Below are 16,935 nucleotides of genomic sequence, written 5' to 3'. Positions count from 1 at the left end.
TAAAGGAACCAAATCAGTGTCAAACGAGGGTACCAATCGAGCAATGTAAATAAACAAGGTGATAATGTTAGGAGTGGATGAAAAGTGTTGTAATTGAGCGTAATAAAGAATATGTGTTTTTCCGAAGTTTTACTTACACATTTTAATCCAACATTAAACCTGTACACTGGTTCACTTAAATTTAACAAAACATCACCGGTGTAATCTTTCAAAACTGTGTACCTTGTGAAGAATTTCAAAAAATGATATTCGCTTATGCATGGTGAAAAACAGAACTGTATAGTTCTTGGCAACAAACGGCACAAAAACTGTGTTGCCGAAACGATAGATTTTCTCTTCGCGCGACTCTATATACCATTGACTCTGCATGTTCGCTGCGCTTTCCTCTGGGTGTTGATGTTTCGCTGGCTTTGTGTTGGTACGGTAAGCTAGCGGAATCAAGCAAACCAGGCTGCCAGCCCGTGATGTCGTCGTAGTCGTGTGCTGTCGGTCGGTCGTGAGCGTGAGCTAGTTGGGTTGCTTCGTCTCGGGAAAAGGTAACTAAAAAGTTCCCATCGAAAAAATAGACACCAAATTTTCCGTAGTGGATTACGTTAAGCAGGTTATTAGAGTATCACTAGCCGCTAGTGAAAGTTTCCCGTACAAAATAACTCTGCAACCTACGCGTTTGGATTACCCTGGCGGGTGAATTTCGCAGGAAAAGTGCGTCCAAGGACAAGCGAAAGCAGACCTTCGCAAGGTTGGATAACGCAGAAAACGCGTAGTTTGCGAAAGGAAAGTCAACTCTTTAGAGGTGTTGTGTCTTCGTGTGGCCCTGTTTTCATTGTGTGCTGCTCGAAGTTAAAAGTGTTTAATTTGTTATAATAAACTGAAGTTCTTATTGTTTGTACGGAGCAGAAAGTTCATTTGAAAAAAATCTGGTTCCCCAAAAGTGAAGAAAAAAAAACATTTCTCATGCGCGGAACCTACTGTGCCGTGGGGTCAAAAGGATTTGATCTCGGTTTCCAATGAACGGTGTCAAGGTTTGGTGGTGTTTGTGATGGTGACGATGTATACTTTGCAGTGAAAAGTGCCAAAAATGCGGAAAAGTGTGAAAACTGTAGTGTAAACAGCGAATAAAGTGAAAGGATGAGACAAGTGGAAACGAACAAAACGTTAAAAGATGCTAATGATGTTTCGATATAAACCCACACTTTTGCACCGAAGATGATCTTATTTATGTTACCTACTCATGTTATTTACGGTTAAGCGTTTTCCTGTTTCGCTGGATGTGTTTACTGTTTGCCTCTGTAGTGGTGTCGCATTGTTACGCAGAACAACACTGTCTTTATGGTTCAACGATCTAGTGGTCACACAGCCATTGACCGACCATTGTTTCCGAGCGGGGGAACACTTCATTTAGGCACTGGAGAAAATTACATTTTGCATTTATTAGGAAAAAAATCGTTCAAGTGATAATCATTTCAAATTGATTCTCAATGGCTTTCGATATATTTATAAAAAATATGTGGGAAAAAATTGTGTTTCAGTGAAGTTCAGTACATGCGAAATTGAGATATGCAAATTCTCTGGAGTTGACCAGATGAATTCTTTTCGTGTAGAGCAAATGGGTTTAAATAATGTATCACCTACATCGTGAAATATCATCACAAAAATTATTAATGCTCTTTTGTTGAACTGGAAAATAAATTGGAAAGTTGTGATACATAAAATATATTTTGTATTTATTTTTAAGGTAAGGCTGATGCAAATTTCGAAATCTTTTTATGTCCAAGGTTATCAAACTTAGCAAAAGGGGTGGCAAAAAATAAATAACACGGAGACGAAAAAAAAAATATCTTTGATAAAAGTTTGTGTGCAAGTTATGACGTTTGTAACTTGCACTCGAATAAATGTTGAAAAATAACACTTTATTATTATTATTATAAATTTCGCTTGCCTTTTGACGACACTCTCTCTGTCACTGGACTTGTTCATTGCTAAATTAAGCAATAATGCTGTCGGAAAACAAATAAAATGAATAAAACGGTATGAGCTTTTTTTTCTTCCCCTTCCAACATTCAAGATTTTTGAAGGGGGGGGGGGGGGGGGGGTGACAAAAAATGAAAATTAAATTTGTAACGGCCTAATTGCAGTCTAATGGAAAAAAAATGATCAGTGTATTAATTTGTCAACTTATTTTTATATATATGTTTTTAAATTCTATTTTTTTAATTTTTTTACCTTTAAATTATGTTATAATATATTTTGAAATTTTAATTTTAATTTTTTTGTTTCTAAATAATTTTTTTTCAAGGTTTTAAAGAACGTCCATTAATTACGCACAAAAATAATTAAAAACATTTTTAGATTTTTCATTGGTCTCTAAAATTTTCGGATTGGTTGCAACGCTCTGCAGACAATCAAGCGTTTCGTATTTTATAGATGTTTCTTTGGGAATTATCAGCTTAAGATATTTGAAATTTGGAAAATAATTTTTTTTCGTTCGTCTAAAATTGTGAAAAATCGAATTATATATAATCGAATCTATATATGATCGATTTCGACCTGCATAATTGACATTATAATTCTGTAGAAAATTTTCTACACATTTTGCTAATTAATAAAAAAATAGCATTATGGTTTTGATAAAGATGTCAAAGTTCATCATTTAAGATCCCAATTAATCGCCGGAAAGAAACTAATAGGTATTTATTGGAAAATGGATGGTTAATTTTAATAGCTGTCAAAGGCTGTCCACAAGGGGGAGTTTTTTCTCCACTACTGTGGTCCTTAGTAGTGAACGATCTTAGAGTCACTGGGGTTTGAAGTGATCGGTTTTGCGGATGACGTGGTTATTATTGTTCGTGGTAAATTCGATGACATCTCAGAACGAATGCAGTCAGCTTTAAACTATACTCTCTCGTGGTGTAGAAGAGAAGGACTAACTTTTAATCCCTCCAAGATTACATTTGTACCATTTACAAAAAGAAGAACAACTAATCTTAAAATTCTTTCTTTATTTAAACAGAGTTCCGTTGATATTCGTCATGGGAGTTTAATATCTTGGAGTATTCCTAAACAGTATGCTTCTCTGGAATGCACATGTCACACAAGTCATGCGCTTTTTGGGCTTGCAAAAGGGCTTTTGGGAAGAATGAATGCTTAAGCATAGAATGATATATTGGATCTACTCGGCTATAGAAAACCCAGAATAATATATAACCAAAGAAAATGCGACTCAACTCAAGCTCGAAAAACTACAAAGACTGCCTTTACATGGACCACCCCTTTCAAAACCTTGGATGCTCTTACTTCTTTCCCCTTTTCTCAGAATATTCGACTAAATGTGGTTAAAAGTGCAATTAGACTCTGTCGTGCATATGATCTCTTTGAAGTAGACCTGAATGGCCGCCTACACGCTTTAAAGGAGTTTTATATAAATCCTCTAATACTGAAAAATGAAGATATAAAAAAAATTGATTTCAACAATTTATTTATAGTTCAGACTTAATAATTTTATACACTAACGGTTCGAAAATGGGAAATCGCGTAGGGGCTGGCATATCAGGCCCTGGAGTGAGTGTTTCAGTGGCGATGGGAAAATGGCCCACGGTTTTCCAAGCTAAAATCTATGCCATTCAAGTATGTAGGAAAGAATTGTACAAAACGCACCAGTTAAGCATTTACGAAATTTACAGCGCTTCTAATCATTTTTAAGCTACGTAGAAAAGCTGGGTTTATATGAGAAAAACGAAAAATTCGTCATTAAGCCACATGTATAAGTATTTTAAGAGTATCAATAGCATGGGACATCTGATCTTACCCAACTGGTGCGTTTTGTACGGTTCTTCTCTACTTCGATTTGTTTAAAAGGAAATATCAAAATGCTAGCATGTGCATTTTTCTGTTAGTCAAGCAGCCTTGAATGTTTTGAAATCTTTTTCTTACACTTCCACTTTAGCTTGGGAATGTGTTAAAATGCTTCAGCAACTAGCTACACGAAACAAGGTAAACTTTTACAGGGTCCTGGACAATGTGGCATCGAAGGAAATGAAAAAGCGGATGCATTAGCAAAAATTGGATTAGCCATTAAACTTATGGATCCTGAACCATTCTGTGGTTACAGAGTCCGCTTTGACAAGCGGGTGGTGACAGGTTCGAATTTTAGTACTTAGTACTGCAAAAAAGCGATAAAACCAGAATCGCGAACAGGACAATGCCACGAAGATCAAAATTACTAGTCACAGTTGGATCCATACAGAAACGAAAGTTTTCCACGAAAATACAGTAAGGTCTTTTTTACACGTTTTTTTTACGCGAGTTGCTATTCTTAATTACTCAAAAACGGTACAAGATATCGTCTTCATTTCAATCACGTTTTCCGCTTCAGGTCCCTAGGTACCATATATCAGTTTTCAAAAACATTCAATTTTTGGCGTAAATACTGGAAATTTTCAATATTGAACTTTGGTCTCTAGATTAACCACTATCATATTTAAACGAGTTTCGAACATTTTAAAACGGTTTTCTTCGTTATATTCGCAACTCAAAAAAGTCTTTTTTTACGCGATCCCATACAAATTTGGAACGCATCCCTCGTGTAAAAAAGACCTTACCGTATATAATTCCGAAAGAATGAATTCAATGATAATAGTAAGCGTCAAAGGAAAACTAAGAGTCAGAACTTCTGACCCAGAGGCTGTTACAGGGTGGCCATTCTACCGGGAAAAACGGGAAAAAGCCGGGAATTTCAAATCACCGGGAAAAAAATACGGGAAAACCGGGAAATTAGGCTTCACGCCGGGAAAATCATTTTCCTTCATGTTCGCCGTTTTTTTTTCTTCAACAGTTTCTGAGGAAATGTCAACATGAAAACCTGTTTTTTCACACGATGACCTAACTGGCATGATTCTGCCGGCTAGGGGAAAGCTGGTTGATGGTTTCAGCCAAAGTCGACAGTGGCTTCGCAACCAGATCTGCGTCAAATAGATTCAGGCTTGGTCAGGTGGATAAATTTACTGCTCCGTAACATATATTGTCAGATTTTTAGAGAAGTCAAAATGTAATCAGCGTCGTGGGAGGCGTATTGAAACTTCTTGTGAATAGTGTTCGACATCGCCTCGGGTAGAATCCGGTTAAAAGTCAGATAGGACCGGAAACTTCGAGTCTCGATTTTATCACGAACCGGACCGGAACGGATCTACCCAGTTTGTACTTCTCGATGTTTGATATGATGATGCGGAAACTAGGTCAATATCTGCTGGAAGTTCGTTAATAATATAAACAATCAAGGCTGTTATTTTCAACATTCTCCACATTAAGTGTTTCGCAGAAAAAAAAAGTTTTTTTTTATTCTGTGTTCGACCTTTTGACTACTGGATTTTGTTGGGGATAGACGTCACCTTGAGGAGCTATTTGTTAAAGATTTTTTCTATATCAAAAACAAACAGTAGCTAATAATATTTTTTTCAAATTGTTTATTCAGAGTGTCTGTTCCATTTTACGGACCATGATAACATTTCTTATACATTCCATTGGCCCAAGCTCGAAAATTTTGTAAGTCCCAGGATCGAAGTTTTTCGAAAAAAAAATTTGTTTTGAAAGAACAGATCTCAACGTTTCATGCATTTTGCAAGATGCATCTTGACAGTGCTTTGTGCATTTTTTCATTGGTCACTCTGAGGCTCTTCTTCCCGAAGTCCGCTTGAAAATTTGACTGAGGACATTTTTCGAAAAGACAAAACCTCAATGCCCTAGCTCTTAAATTTATCCCATGCATTTTATTGGCATCCTGATACAGAATCACTGGAAGCTCGAGAGTAGCTTGACAGAGAAAGAAGCAGAAGAAAGCAAGAAAGCGCGAAAAGGCGATAGTCAACGATTTGGAGATAAAGAGGGTGAAATTTATGCAGCAGATCACTATGAAGGTACTTGCTAACGTCGATGATCAGCTAAAAACGATGAATGAAAAATGTTTTTCATAGCTTTGTAACACTATTTTTGCAAGGCATTAATAAGCATGTGAAAATTGATTTTTTTCTCATATGTTTTAAAATCAAGAAGTTCAATACCAGCCAAAGCGCAGATATCTATCTTTTTGGACCAGTAAGCAACTAGAATGTAGTGCCCAAAAACGTGGTACAATGGAAGATCAGGTTCATACGAAGCACGAAGGATGCATCCTCATGGACGATACTGTACGTAAAGATGGATTATGAACAGCTTTCCGGACAAAAATTCTATAAAGCCACTGGTCACGGTGATGTTGCTAACGAGCTCAGATTTGTCTCTACCGATAAATTCAAAACAAAATCTTATAACTCGGCAAGGTATTTGCAACTGCAGATAACCACAGGTTTTCGATTTCATGACAAACAAGACTATGGTTTCCAAAATTTACAAGCAAGAAAGATGGTGGAATGAACTCACTGGCGATATGTCCAAAATATGATGAATAGTTCAAAGTTTCATCACAATTGAATCGTTTTCGTTATTTTTAACTACTTCAAAGTACAATAAGACATATTTATCAACAGCAACTCGGTAAAACACGGATTCGAGGATAAAATGGTGGTTTGTTTTACGAACTAATTTCATTTTTTGTCATATTGACTTACATTTTAAGTTTAGTAAAGCGGGCAATGTATGTAGTTCCGCGGGAATGCGAAGATGAACGGGAATAGAAGGTGTGACTAGAATTAGAAAAATTTTTCCCTCGTCCAGACGGGACACGAACCCGCAATCTCCGTTGTCTCCGGCAAGGTGTTTTGGCCAATTAAACTACTGGGTAAGGGTAACTCTTCCTAAGACCAATGATGAATCACCCTCTACTATTGTGTTCCCGCATCTCATCACGCCGCGATGAAACTGCACACACTGCCTGTGGAAGTTTATTTCTGTCAACTGAGAGAGTGGTCTCTTTACGCACACTATGTATAATGACTTATTATATCTACAGCGGCGCAAGCGATGAGACACGTCAGTTGGTGGCCAACTCCCATGGAAGGCGTATCACGGAAGAGCTCCGTTGTGCTAATTTTACTTTACGAACTAATTTCATTTTTTGTCATATTGACTTACATTTTAAGTTTAGTAAAGCGGGCAATGTATGTAGTTCCGCGGGAATGCGAAGGTGAACGTCCCGTCTGGACGAGGGAAATTTTTTTCTAATTCTAGTCACACCTTCTATTCCCGTTCATCTTCGCATTCCCGCGGAACTACATACATTGGTGGTTTGTTAGTAGCTTAAGTATTTATGATAAATATTAGTAAATGATGAGTTTGTGTGGCCAATCACAAATAGTGACTTCTCGACACTGTTAAAAATTTGTTATTGTAATTATTAGGATTTGTTTCCTTTAGCAATTAGGACTTATCATTCGTAGGAATTTAAACCTACTTGTCAAACAAGGGGAGTAAACTTACAACTAACTTAATTGCTCACTAATTGACTATAAAAAGAGCTCATCGTAGCAATTGAGGATTGCAACGATTTTTGTCGGAAATTGTTGATAATTTTATTTGACATAGCTTCTAATGTTTCAACACCAGTAAGTCTATGTAATTCGAGTGTACCAAACCAAGGAGAACGTTCAAAAACAATTTCAGAATTTTATTCTGAACCTTTTGATGCGTTTTCTTTCTTGTTAAACAACAACTAGACCAGATCGGTACGGCATAAAGCATTACTGGTCTAAAAATTTGTTTGTAAATCAAAAGTTCATTCTTTAAACAAATTTCAAAATTCCTGTTAATGAGAGGATATAAACATCTCGTATATTTGATGCACTTTGCTTGTATACTCGCAATGTGCTCTTTGAAAATAATTTTTTTATCGTAAATTAGTCCCAAGTACTTAAACTTGTCAGACCAACTTAAAATAACCCCATTCATCTTGACAACATGATTATTGTTTGGCTTGAGGAAAGAAGCCCCTGATTTATGAGGAAATATTATCAATTGAGTTTTAGAAGCATTGGGAGAGATTTTCCACTCTTGTCAGTAGGAAGAGAAAATATATAAACTTTTCTGTAAACGACCTTTCATGACACGAAGACTTTTTCCTTTTATGGAAATGCTTGTGTCATCGCAGAATAATGACTTCGTGCATCCTGGTAGTAAATCAGGAAGATCGGAAGTAATAAATATGTTGTACAGGACTGGACTCAAGACTGAACCTTGAAGCTCACCTGTTCTGACAGGAATTCTGACAGGTTGAATTTTGATAGACAACCTGCAGAGTTCGATCAGATTTTGATTCGAAAAATTGTAACATTAAAAGTTTGCAATTTCGCAATCAAACCTTTATGACAACTACTGTCGAATGCTCTTTCTATGTCTAAAACGGATTCGAGGAAATAATCGCATATAACTAATCACAAAAAAAATATTCTCGATTTAGTATAGAAAATAGGCTGAAAGTTTTGATAGTGTAGAGAAATTTGAAAACAAAAAAAAAAGATTTTGTCTACACCAACAGTTTGGAATCTCATATTCGAATCAAATTGAAATCAAACAATACGACAGATTCTAAAGCAGATTATCAATAGTTTTCTGGTCTCGTTTGCTATTCAGTCAGCAGTACTATTCTCTTTGTCTTTATGCCCGATCGAATCGCAGCATCCGCTCGATCTTCGATCCGGTATAGCAACATCATCCTCCCCACAAGGTACGTCCGTTCGATGATCGGTTTATGTGATCTATAAGGTCACGACGCAGCATCACCATCTGCAACCAGCCCTGCTCCCACAGCTGAATCTGAAGGCTCGTCAGCAGAGTGCCAATTTCTTCTGTGTTTCACATAATCGTTAGCCTCCGTTATAATATTCCACATATAGCACTGTAAGCTGAATGATTCACACACACAGACAACTTCGGCAAGCTCGCGGCTATGTTGTGTGATGTTGATGTATCAATTCATAACATCATCTACAGACGTGTGCTATTTCGATAGTGTATGTGTTCTGCTGGTATTATGCTGTCGATGGTTGTGTAAAGCAGCTCAAATTTGTTTTTATTCTTTTCTGTTCGAAGTGAAGGTAAAAAGAGAAAGAGGTAATAATAATACAAAACTACTCGGGGTGGCAGAAGAGTGCAAGAAAAGTAAAGCGTCTAGCGTGCAGTGTACCAAAAAGCTGCCGCAAGAACACGCCAAGAAGAGGAGACAAAACAACGATCAGATGATTTCTTTCATCTTAACTTGCAAGTGATTACCATGTACTTGATATTCATCTCGTTTCATCGGAGATAATGTTGGTGGCGGTAGCAGTGATAATAATGTTGCCAATGAGGGCAGGATAAAAAGTGGATCGATACAGTGAAGAAACAAAAGTCGAGATCACGTTTGGTGCGCGAAATTACCGATTAGATTTGATTGGTCGATCAAAGCTAGTTCAGCTCTGTTCCGTTCGCTGGCAAAGAAGGTTAAAGTGAAAAGTGATCCCTCCAAAGGAAACGAAAAAAAAACGATCGTGATCACAAAGTAATCGAGTGTGCAGAGAAAAACGAAACGCAGATCAACCTGGCGACGGAGCGTACCGGCTCGATCCGGTGTTTTCGGAGGGGGCGCAGGCATTACACTATCGCCATAAACTGCCGAACTGGAACAGTAACCCGGCAAACGGGCGAAACGGAGCCATTGCAGTCACTGTTGCTGCTCGTTCAGTATTTGATCCCATAACGCGTGTACACGAGGAAAAAGAAATTCAGGTATGTATACATTGACCTTATTTTATTCCCACTCAACACCAACATGAACGCTTGAATTTTTGTCGTATAATAGAGCTTACAGTAGTTCGAAAAATTATCTAGTCAGAGTTCGTTTGGTATTAGCTCGTAAGCAGCTGTACTCAAGCTAGCTATGAATCTAATTAAACTAACAGTAATTGTTCTTAGAAGAGTTGTTGAGTTGAGCACTGAAGCTAACCACGTAATATAGACTTCGACCGCGGATCCCGTACGACAGTGGCATTGCCTCCAACCAGCGAACGATGGGATGATGACCTTATTACTCGCTCGAGAAAACCCACTCGCCCTTACTTTCTACCCTTGACCGAAACGATAAATGGTACGATTCCACTACACGCGTGATTCGCAGCTAGCAACTAATTTACAATGCAAGATTAGTTTCCTGGCTGCACGTATTATGTTTCAGTGCTTATTTTGCTGTAGTTGCAATAATTGGGTCATGAATTGAGCCGCCAATGCTCAAACCGAGCGCAGTGTAAAAGTTCTTGTTTTGGCAAACCGTTAAACCTGTGGTGGAATCGACCTAACGAAAGAAAAATAAGAGAAGAAACCCGCACCATTCGTGATGATCAAGTCATTACTAAACTTTTGTAGCTCTTGGCATAAATTTTAAGCACACGCATGCCTTCAATTTACGGCTGTTCCATGCAGTGGCGATTTCGATACATTCAATTGTTTGCCCCCGATGAGGCAATGCACGAGAGGCGGCACAGATAATCATTTTTGTTGGTCATGTGGTGCTCCTCGGGTGCGAGGTGAGAGAAGTTATGACTACAGACAGAACATTTCACTGTGATGAATCATGATTGTAGTAATCATAATTCATTGCCTAATCGTTATTAGAGTACTGCTAGTAATTCACCAAACTGAAATAAATCTCTAGATTAGATATGTATTTTAAAAAAATGGAAGTGGTTAAATATATGTCAAAATTACCTAGTAAATAGTAATTGACTTTGCAATTAAACTTTGATCACAATGTATCGCACTTCTACTGTTGACCATAAATATTACAAAACAAAAAACCTTATTGTCAATCAATAAATCCGACAGCTAATTTTTGTTCCTCTTTATATCAAAGAAGAATTCTTTGACACAGATACGCGAAATTGAGAATTTATAGGTGAACGAGACGAAAATAGAATATCTACCGAAGACGTACATCATTTCTAAAACAACTTTTCCGACGGGATCATGGCAATGACATACACAGTTGAACGGTGTCCAACATAACCTGTGATAACCTTGTGATAGGGCAACTTTTTCCCCTCATTTTCTTTGTACTCATCACTCCGACCAGAAATATTTGATCTATCGTGACATTGCTCAGGCGTTGCTTGTACCTCGAATTTCATATTATTGGCAGTTAAGAGAGTAAATTACTTTTATAAACGTTTTTCTGCCAGGTGTATTATAGGAGAGAACTATTTGGTCCAGAGGACAACGTCTTATCGATAGGTTCATCGTGTCATAATAACAATTCCCTGAAGAGAACTATTATAAAGGGTTTCCCACATCAAATTGCATCACGGAAAAAGAAGCTGTGAAAAATTACCTAGTTGACCGACCCTTCCCTAACTTTCAGACAGTAAAATATAACCCATTAGTAAGATTTTGGCATATTTATTTCATTCAACTTCAATGCCATAACCATACGCTCGCACTTTACGCTTAACTCCGCACATTAAGTTTTGTACAACATCTGGCTTCAGCTCTTTTTGTACGGAAACCCACTTTTTCTTCATGTCCTCCTCAGATTTGACCTCTTTTAGGTGTTTTCATAGTGTCTGCTTCATAACAGCCCAGTATTTTTCGATGGACCGTAGTTCCGGTGCGTTAGAGGAGTTCATGTCCTTGGGTACGAAAGTGACCTCGCTGCCTTCGTTTCAATCCAGGACATACATTGAATAGTGTCACCAAGCTAGATCCGACCAGAAGATTGTAGGGCCCTCGTATTGCTTCAACAGAGGAAACAAACGTTTCTGTAAACACTCATTGAGGTAGATCTTGGTAGTCACGAACGGCGCACTTTGTTTGCAACTATGAGCAGCGCTTGTCAAATCATATATATTTTTGAAAGTGTTTGCTTCCTTACCTCCTCCGCAATATCAAACTTGTGCTGGGCAGTAGAGAACAATAGCCCAGGAAGCTGCTGGAAGTTCACCTTAACGTAAGTCTCATCATCCATGATGAGACAATAAAGCTTCGTCAGCATCTGGGTGTACAGTTTCCACCGTATTTTGCCGTTTGTCACGATTTGGAGCCTTCTGCACTTTATACGTATCCAGTCCCTCCCGGTCCTTGGCTTACTGAGTGAAAGACTTGGAAAGATTCAATTTTTTACCACTTCCCTGTTCGAAGTATTGAGATTCCACTTAAACGCTTCCACAGAACATCCATTCGAACCGCCTTTCTCCTTCCGTTCGATGCTCAGAGTTTCGTAGTAACGTTTCATCACACGACTTACCGTTGACTGCATGATTGTTTTCTGATTTCCCGAATTAAGGATTTTTGATGTCGACTTTTTCGGAAACCTGACAGCGATAAAAATACTGTATTTTACAATACATTCTAAACTACTTCTACCCAATTTTTCAAGAGAAAATATCCAAAGGATAATTTTCTACAGCTTTTTTCCGTGACGCAATTTGATCTGGGACACTCTTGAGAATCCGGAACAACTAAATTAGCTCTATCTCGGAGTTGGCTTGACTTAGGAGACATGTTAAGTCAAAATGAAGTTTTTTTATAATATTAGTCGTCGTCGGATGAAAGCTCGAACTTTCTTTGGATTTCGTGTCATATTTTTTGCACAAATACCTGATTCGCCACAGCGGCTAGATAGTTTCAATTTCTCACCTTCTGTGCATCTTCTCCTTTTTCCTCTAGATTATTTTGCAGTATTTTTCGATTGGGGGCAACTGAGTTTGTTAATATCCTTTGTGATATAATCAATAGCATCCTTTGTACTTCGTCGGAACCTTGTACAACTTTCAAACGCTTGTTTTAGCTTCTAGCTTTTGCTTAAGCGCCCCATTCCGTTGCTTACAGACACAAAGAGCGCGCTATCCTGCTGGTGTGTAGATCTTCCGGACAGAATATTAATATTAGCATTATTACTTATTTTTTACGATATCCCACGTCGGGTTCTCGAGGTGTGTGTAATCTGCTTTGCCAAACGGGTGGTCGAGGATTCAAATATTAATAGAATCCAGGCCATTCGATGTTAACGAATTTGAGCATTGGTTTATTCTCAGGCTCCCGACTAACCCTTTCTCTGCGTTGAATTCTACTCTCTAGGGAATCATAATGGGTGATAATTAATATTGGCAGGAGGAACGAGGCTCAGAGTGTACAAACGAAAGTCGAAAATCGAGGTTGAATATCACCATACATGTTTCACACGAATTGCTCATTTACCTAACGCAGACATCATTAAAGTGTACAAATAACACATACGATTATTGGCTAGGAATGTTAGCCAATTAGCATCGAACTCGAGCAAATTTATTAATGACTTAGTTTACAAATTACTAACAAAAATTAGCAAAGCCAAAGGAAAATTAAGACTCAAATCGCTAAAAATGTGTTGAAAGCCAGAAAAGCCAAGAATGATGCTAATCAGGTTTTATATTTTGATCTTAGAATGGAACAAAACTAAACTATGTAGAAAATATCTAAAATCTAAAATTGTAAATGGCGTCGGCCTAGCGTAGTCGTAGCCAACCACGTTGGGTTCTGGGTTCGAATCCTAACGCCTACATACAGGGGGCAGATAAAATGGTTGAGACAGGTAAAACTTTTTCAATTTCAAATAGCCTGGACTTAACGAAAAATGAATCAGTTTTTATTGAACAGGTTTCATTTTACTGGAAAACTATCCTAGTTTCCTAGTATCACTTGAGAACTTAACGTAATCAACCTACACCGGAAATATTTCGGATTTCATGAGTATGTGTCAAAATGTACATTTCTGCAACGTGTAGAACTTTTTCTGACATCTTGTTTCTTTTAGGTTCATATGTTATGTTGCCAATAAACTAGAATCCATTCCGAGTTCATTGATAAAGGAACCAAAGTAGTCTCTGACATACACTCCTTAAATCCGAAACATTTCCGGTGCAGGTTGGTTACGCCAAGTTCATATGAAATTTTAGAAAACTAGAATAATTTTTCAGTAAAATAAAACCGGTTTCGTCAAAATTGATTCATTTTTAGTGAAGTTCTGGTCATTTGAAAATTGAAATAATTTTGCCTGTCTCAATAATCATCTTCCTCCTGCAGGTGTCGTTGGTTGTGGACTAATGAATACTAATAACCAACCGAAACTGGTCTAGAATCAATTCTTGCCGATACCGAGAGATAATCAGAGGCGAAAAATCTTTAGAATCATGTCTCCCATCGCATGAGAAAGTAAAGCCGGTGGCTTGGGGAGTTTGGGGAGCTGTGTAGCCGCAAGGTTGCAGAGTACGCTTTGTCAAGCGAATGGTCGTGGGTTCGAATCTTAGTAAGCCATTTGATGGTCAAAACTGGACTTTTTAAGTATGGGTTCATTCTCAGGCTTCCTTTACGCTGAAATCTATAACACCTTTGCGTGACTTCCTCTTAACAAAAACATAAGTATAGTTGGTGATATTTGGCAAGACGAACGAACATCGGTACAGTAGAACAGTAAGTAAGGCCTCTGTCATGCCGAGTGCGGCGCTGCGCGAACTGCGGCGAAATAGTTCGGGATCTGTTTTGACGCGCATGAGTTTCAATTGCTGAACTTATTCCTCACCGTGAGAAAAAAAGCAGTTCGCGCCGCGACTCGGCAAGGCAAGAGCCTAAGCGTGTAAAAGGAAGAGTATCACATTACACACAAGCACTGATAAACAATTATAATAAACATGCCACTTCTCAATAGCGGTATTGCTAATAATAGAAATGAGGGATACAGCAGACATCCGAGCATATCTCACAATAGATTTTCGATTCTGGTCGCAGTGCCTGGCGTCCCCTGTGCAATGCCCCTGCCCCTACGGACAAGTCGTCCCTGCGTACTGCGTCAGACATACGACCTTATCACGAAGTACTCCAGACTCCAGCTCTACTTGCGGCTGTTTATTTACCTACGGCAAGAATGTCGCCCTGTCGGCTTTAGCCTCTGCCAGGGTTGCGAAAACCTGGAAAAATCTGGAGACAATCAGGGAATGTCAGGATATTTATTTTTCAATAAAAAAATTCGAGCAATATCAACAAAACAAGCAAAACGAGCAAAACATTAAAGAGAAAAAACTTTAAGATACAATCAATTTTAAAGACCGCTGACAAGTTTTCTTTCAGCATGAAGGGTAATGCTATCAAGGATTTAATTTTGATGGATTTAATTTTGGAAATTTTTCGCTACCCTGCTCTGTGCATTATCCTGACTACAAAAATACCAATATTGGATCGAAATGGGTCGTTTAAAGCTATACATTGAAAATACTCTAACCTACATGCACACTAGCGCCGTGTTACGGCCAAATTCTAAAATAAATTATTTCAAAAGATAGTCCTTGACCAAACAACTTTGCTGCAGATCGCAACATCTAAGTGCGAACTGGGAGACGCAATATTGGATTTAAAATGTCGTCTTGATTTCTCTGGGTATCATTCTGGTTTTGAAAATATTCTTCCTCAGTGGTATTCGGCTATTTTTGCTGTTTTACAGAAACCGGAAGCCGCCATCTTGAAACTCAAATTTGCGTCTTAACCCTCTAGTGCCCAAGTTAATTTCTAGACGGGCTTCGGTAAAATCACTATGAATCATTATAAACACTTTTTAAGTATTTATTGAAGCTTTTTAAAGATTTGACTGAAGCCCGCCAAATAGCGGCATTGGGCACTAGAGGGTTTAGTTGAATTCAGGCCTCTACACAGTATAAAACTCCTAATATTACAAGCCACGTAAAATATTTTCTCATTTTCTTCAGTTGTTTCTGTCGTAAACTACGATTTTGTTCAAAAATTATGTGCAATATCTTTTTTTTTTCTGTGTGGACTCATCACTGCGATCAGAGACATTTCGATCTATTGTGATATTGCTCAAGTGTTTTCTGTACTCCGCACTTCATATTATTGGCAGTATCACTATTGATGTAAATTATACGCTTTTCATTTATATCCGTGCTTGTGTGTACGAGTTTACCCTTTCGTTTTGTTTGGAGCTTACTGTTCTACTATACCGAGCCTCCTTCTATCCTGCCAATATCACCAAATTACAATTCCCTGGAGTGAGACTACACCCAACATTCCTCTCTTATTCTAAGAGGGACTTATTATGTCAAGAGTTAGGAGTCTAATCGAAACCTCGTCCCTTCTACAAACACCGCGTCACAATCACTATTCTCTGAAGAGGCACCTAGTGCTTCACTTCTGGTCAGTTTTATTATAAGTAAGACTTGTATTTTGTCGAGAGAAAGGAGTCTTACCGAAATCTCCTTCCTCAAGCCAAGACCGCGCCATAATTACAATTCCCTGAAGAGAACTATTTTACCGTACTCAGACCAGTTTTATTATAAGAGGGACTTGTTTTTGTTAGGATGAGTGTCAGCAGGGGTACTATGGAACTCAGTTTGAAGAAGGGTATGTGATGGAGAGCCTGGGAATAAACCCATGTTAAAAGTCTTTTGTCAACGAAATGGCCGGTTTCTACTAAGGTTCAAACCCACGACCGCCCGCTTATCAAAGTAGACTCTGTAACCTTGCGGCTACGAAGCTCCCATTTAAATTTGCGTTGCGTTTGCAGAACTGCAAGTTGATCCATTAAAAGTTACATTTTTCTTCAGCAGTCAATTTTTTAACAAAAAAGTCACTAAACTTGCTTTTTTTGATCCGCTGACCAGCTGACTACTTTTATCAGGCCTGCTTTTCAAATGAAATACATGTTGACACCAAATGTCTTAGAATAGCCTAAAAAGTCGAAATCTGGTGTTATCTAAAAAAAAATGAATGGACTCTGTGGGACTTCTCAAGATGGTAAAGCGAATTAAAACCGGGGTCGAAAACTGGTCCGGAGTCTGGTAATGGAAGTTGCCAGTTTGCCGAGAAAACGTTTTTAGCGAAAGAATCAATCATAAATTCTCATATGTATAATAGAAACTGTTTCAATTTCTAGTAGCAATGGAAAATAAGTTTTACTGTACAATCTTACTAACATTACTAGTTATTAGTAGTTATTTG

General features: G+C 38.1%; 1 protein-coding gene across 3 annotated transcripts in view; it reads left to right on the top strand.

Moving 5' to 3' along the window:
* Positions 1–421: 421 nt before the first annotated feature.
* LOC129721349 (PAN2-PAN3 deadenylation complex subunit PAN3) overlaps positions 422–16,935 on the top strand; it is a 66,352-nt gene continuing 49,838 nt past the window's right edge. Inside the window, exons 1-2 of one of the 3 annotated variants that reach the window (XM_055673808.1) lie at positions 422–536; positions 9,016–9,690. The gene's annotated coding sequence lies outside the window, so the exon portion shown is untranslated. Of the gene's footprint in view, positions 537–579; positions 602–9,015; positions 9,691–16,935 lie in introns of those variants that run through there. The other 2 variants (XM_055673809.1, XM_055673810.1) reach the window with 2 other exon arrangements.

This window comes from Wyeomyia smithii, chromosome 2 (genome assembly GCF_029784165.1).
Source record: "Wyeomyia smithii strain HCP4-BCI-WySm-NY-G18 chromosome 2, ASM2978416v1, whole genome shotgun sequence".
Classification (NCBI taxonomy): Eukaryota; Metazoa; Arthropoda; class Insecta; order Diptera; family Culicidae; genus Wyeomyia; species Wyeomyia smithii.
This window is presented reverse-complemented; position numbering and strand designations above follow the sequence as displayed.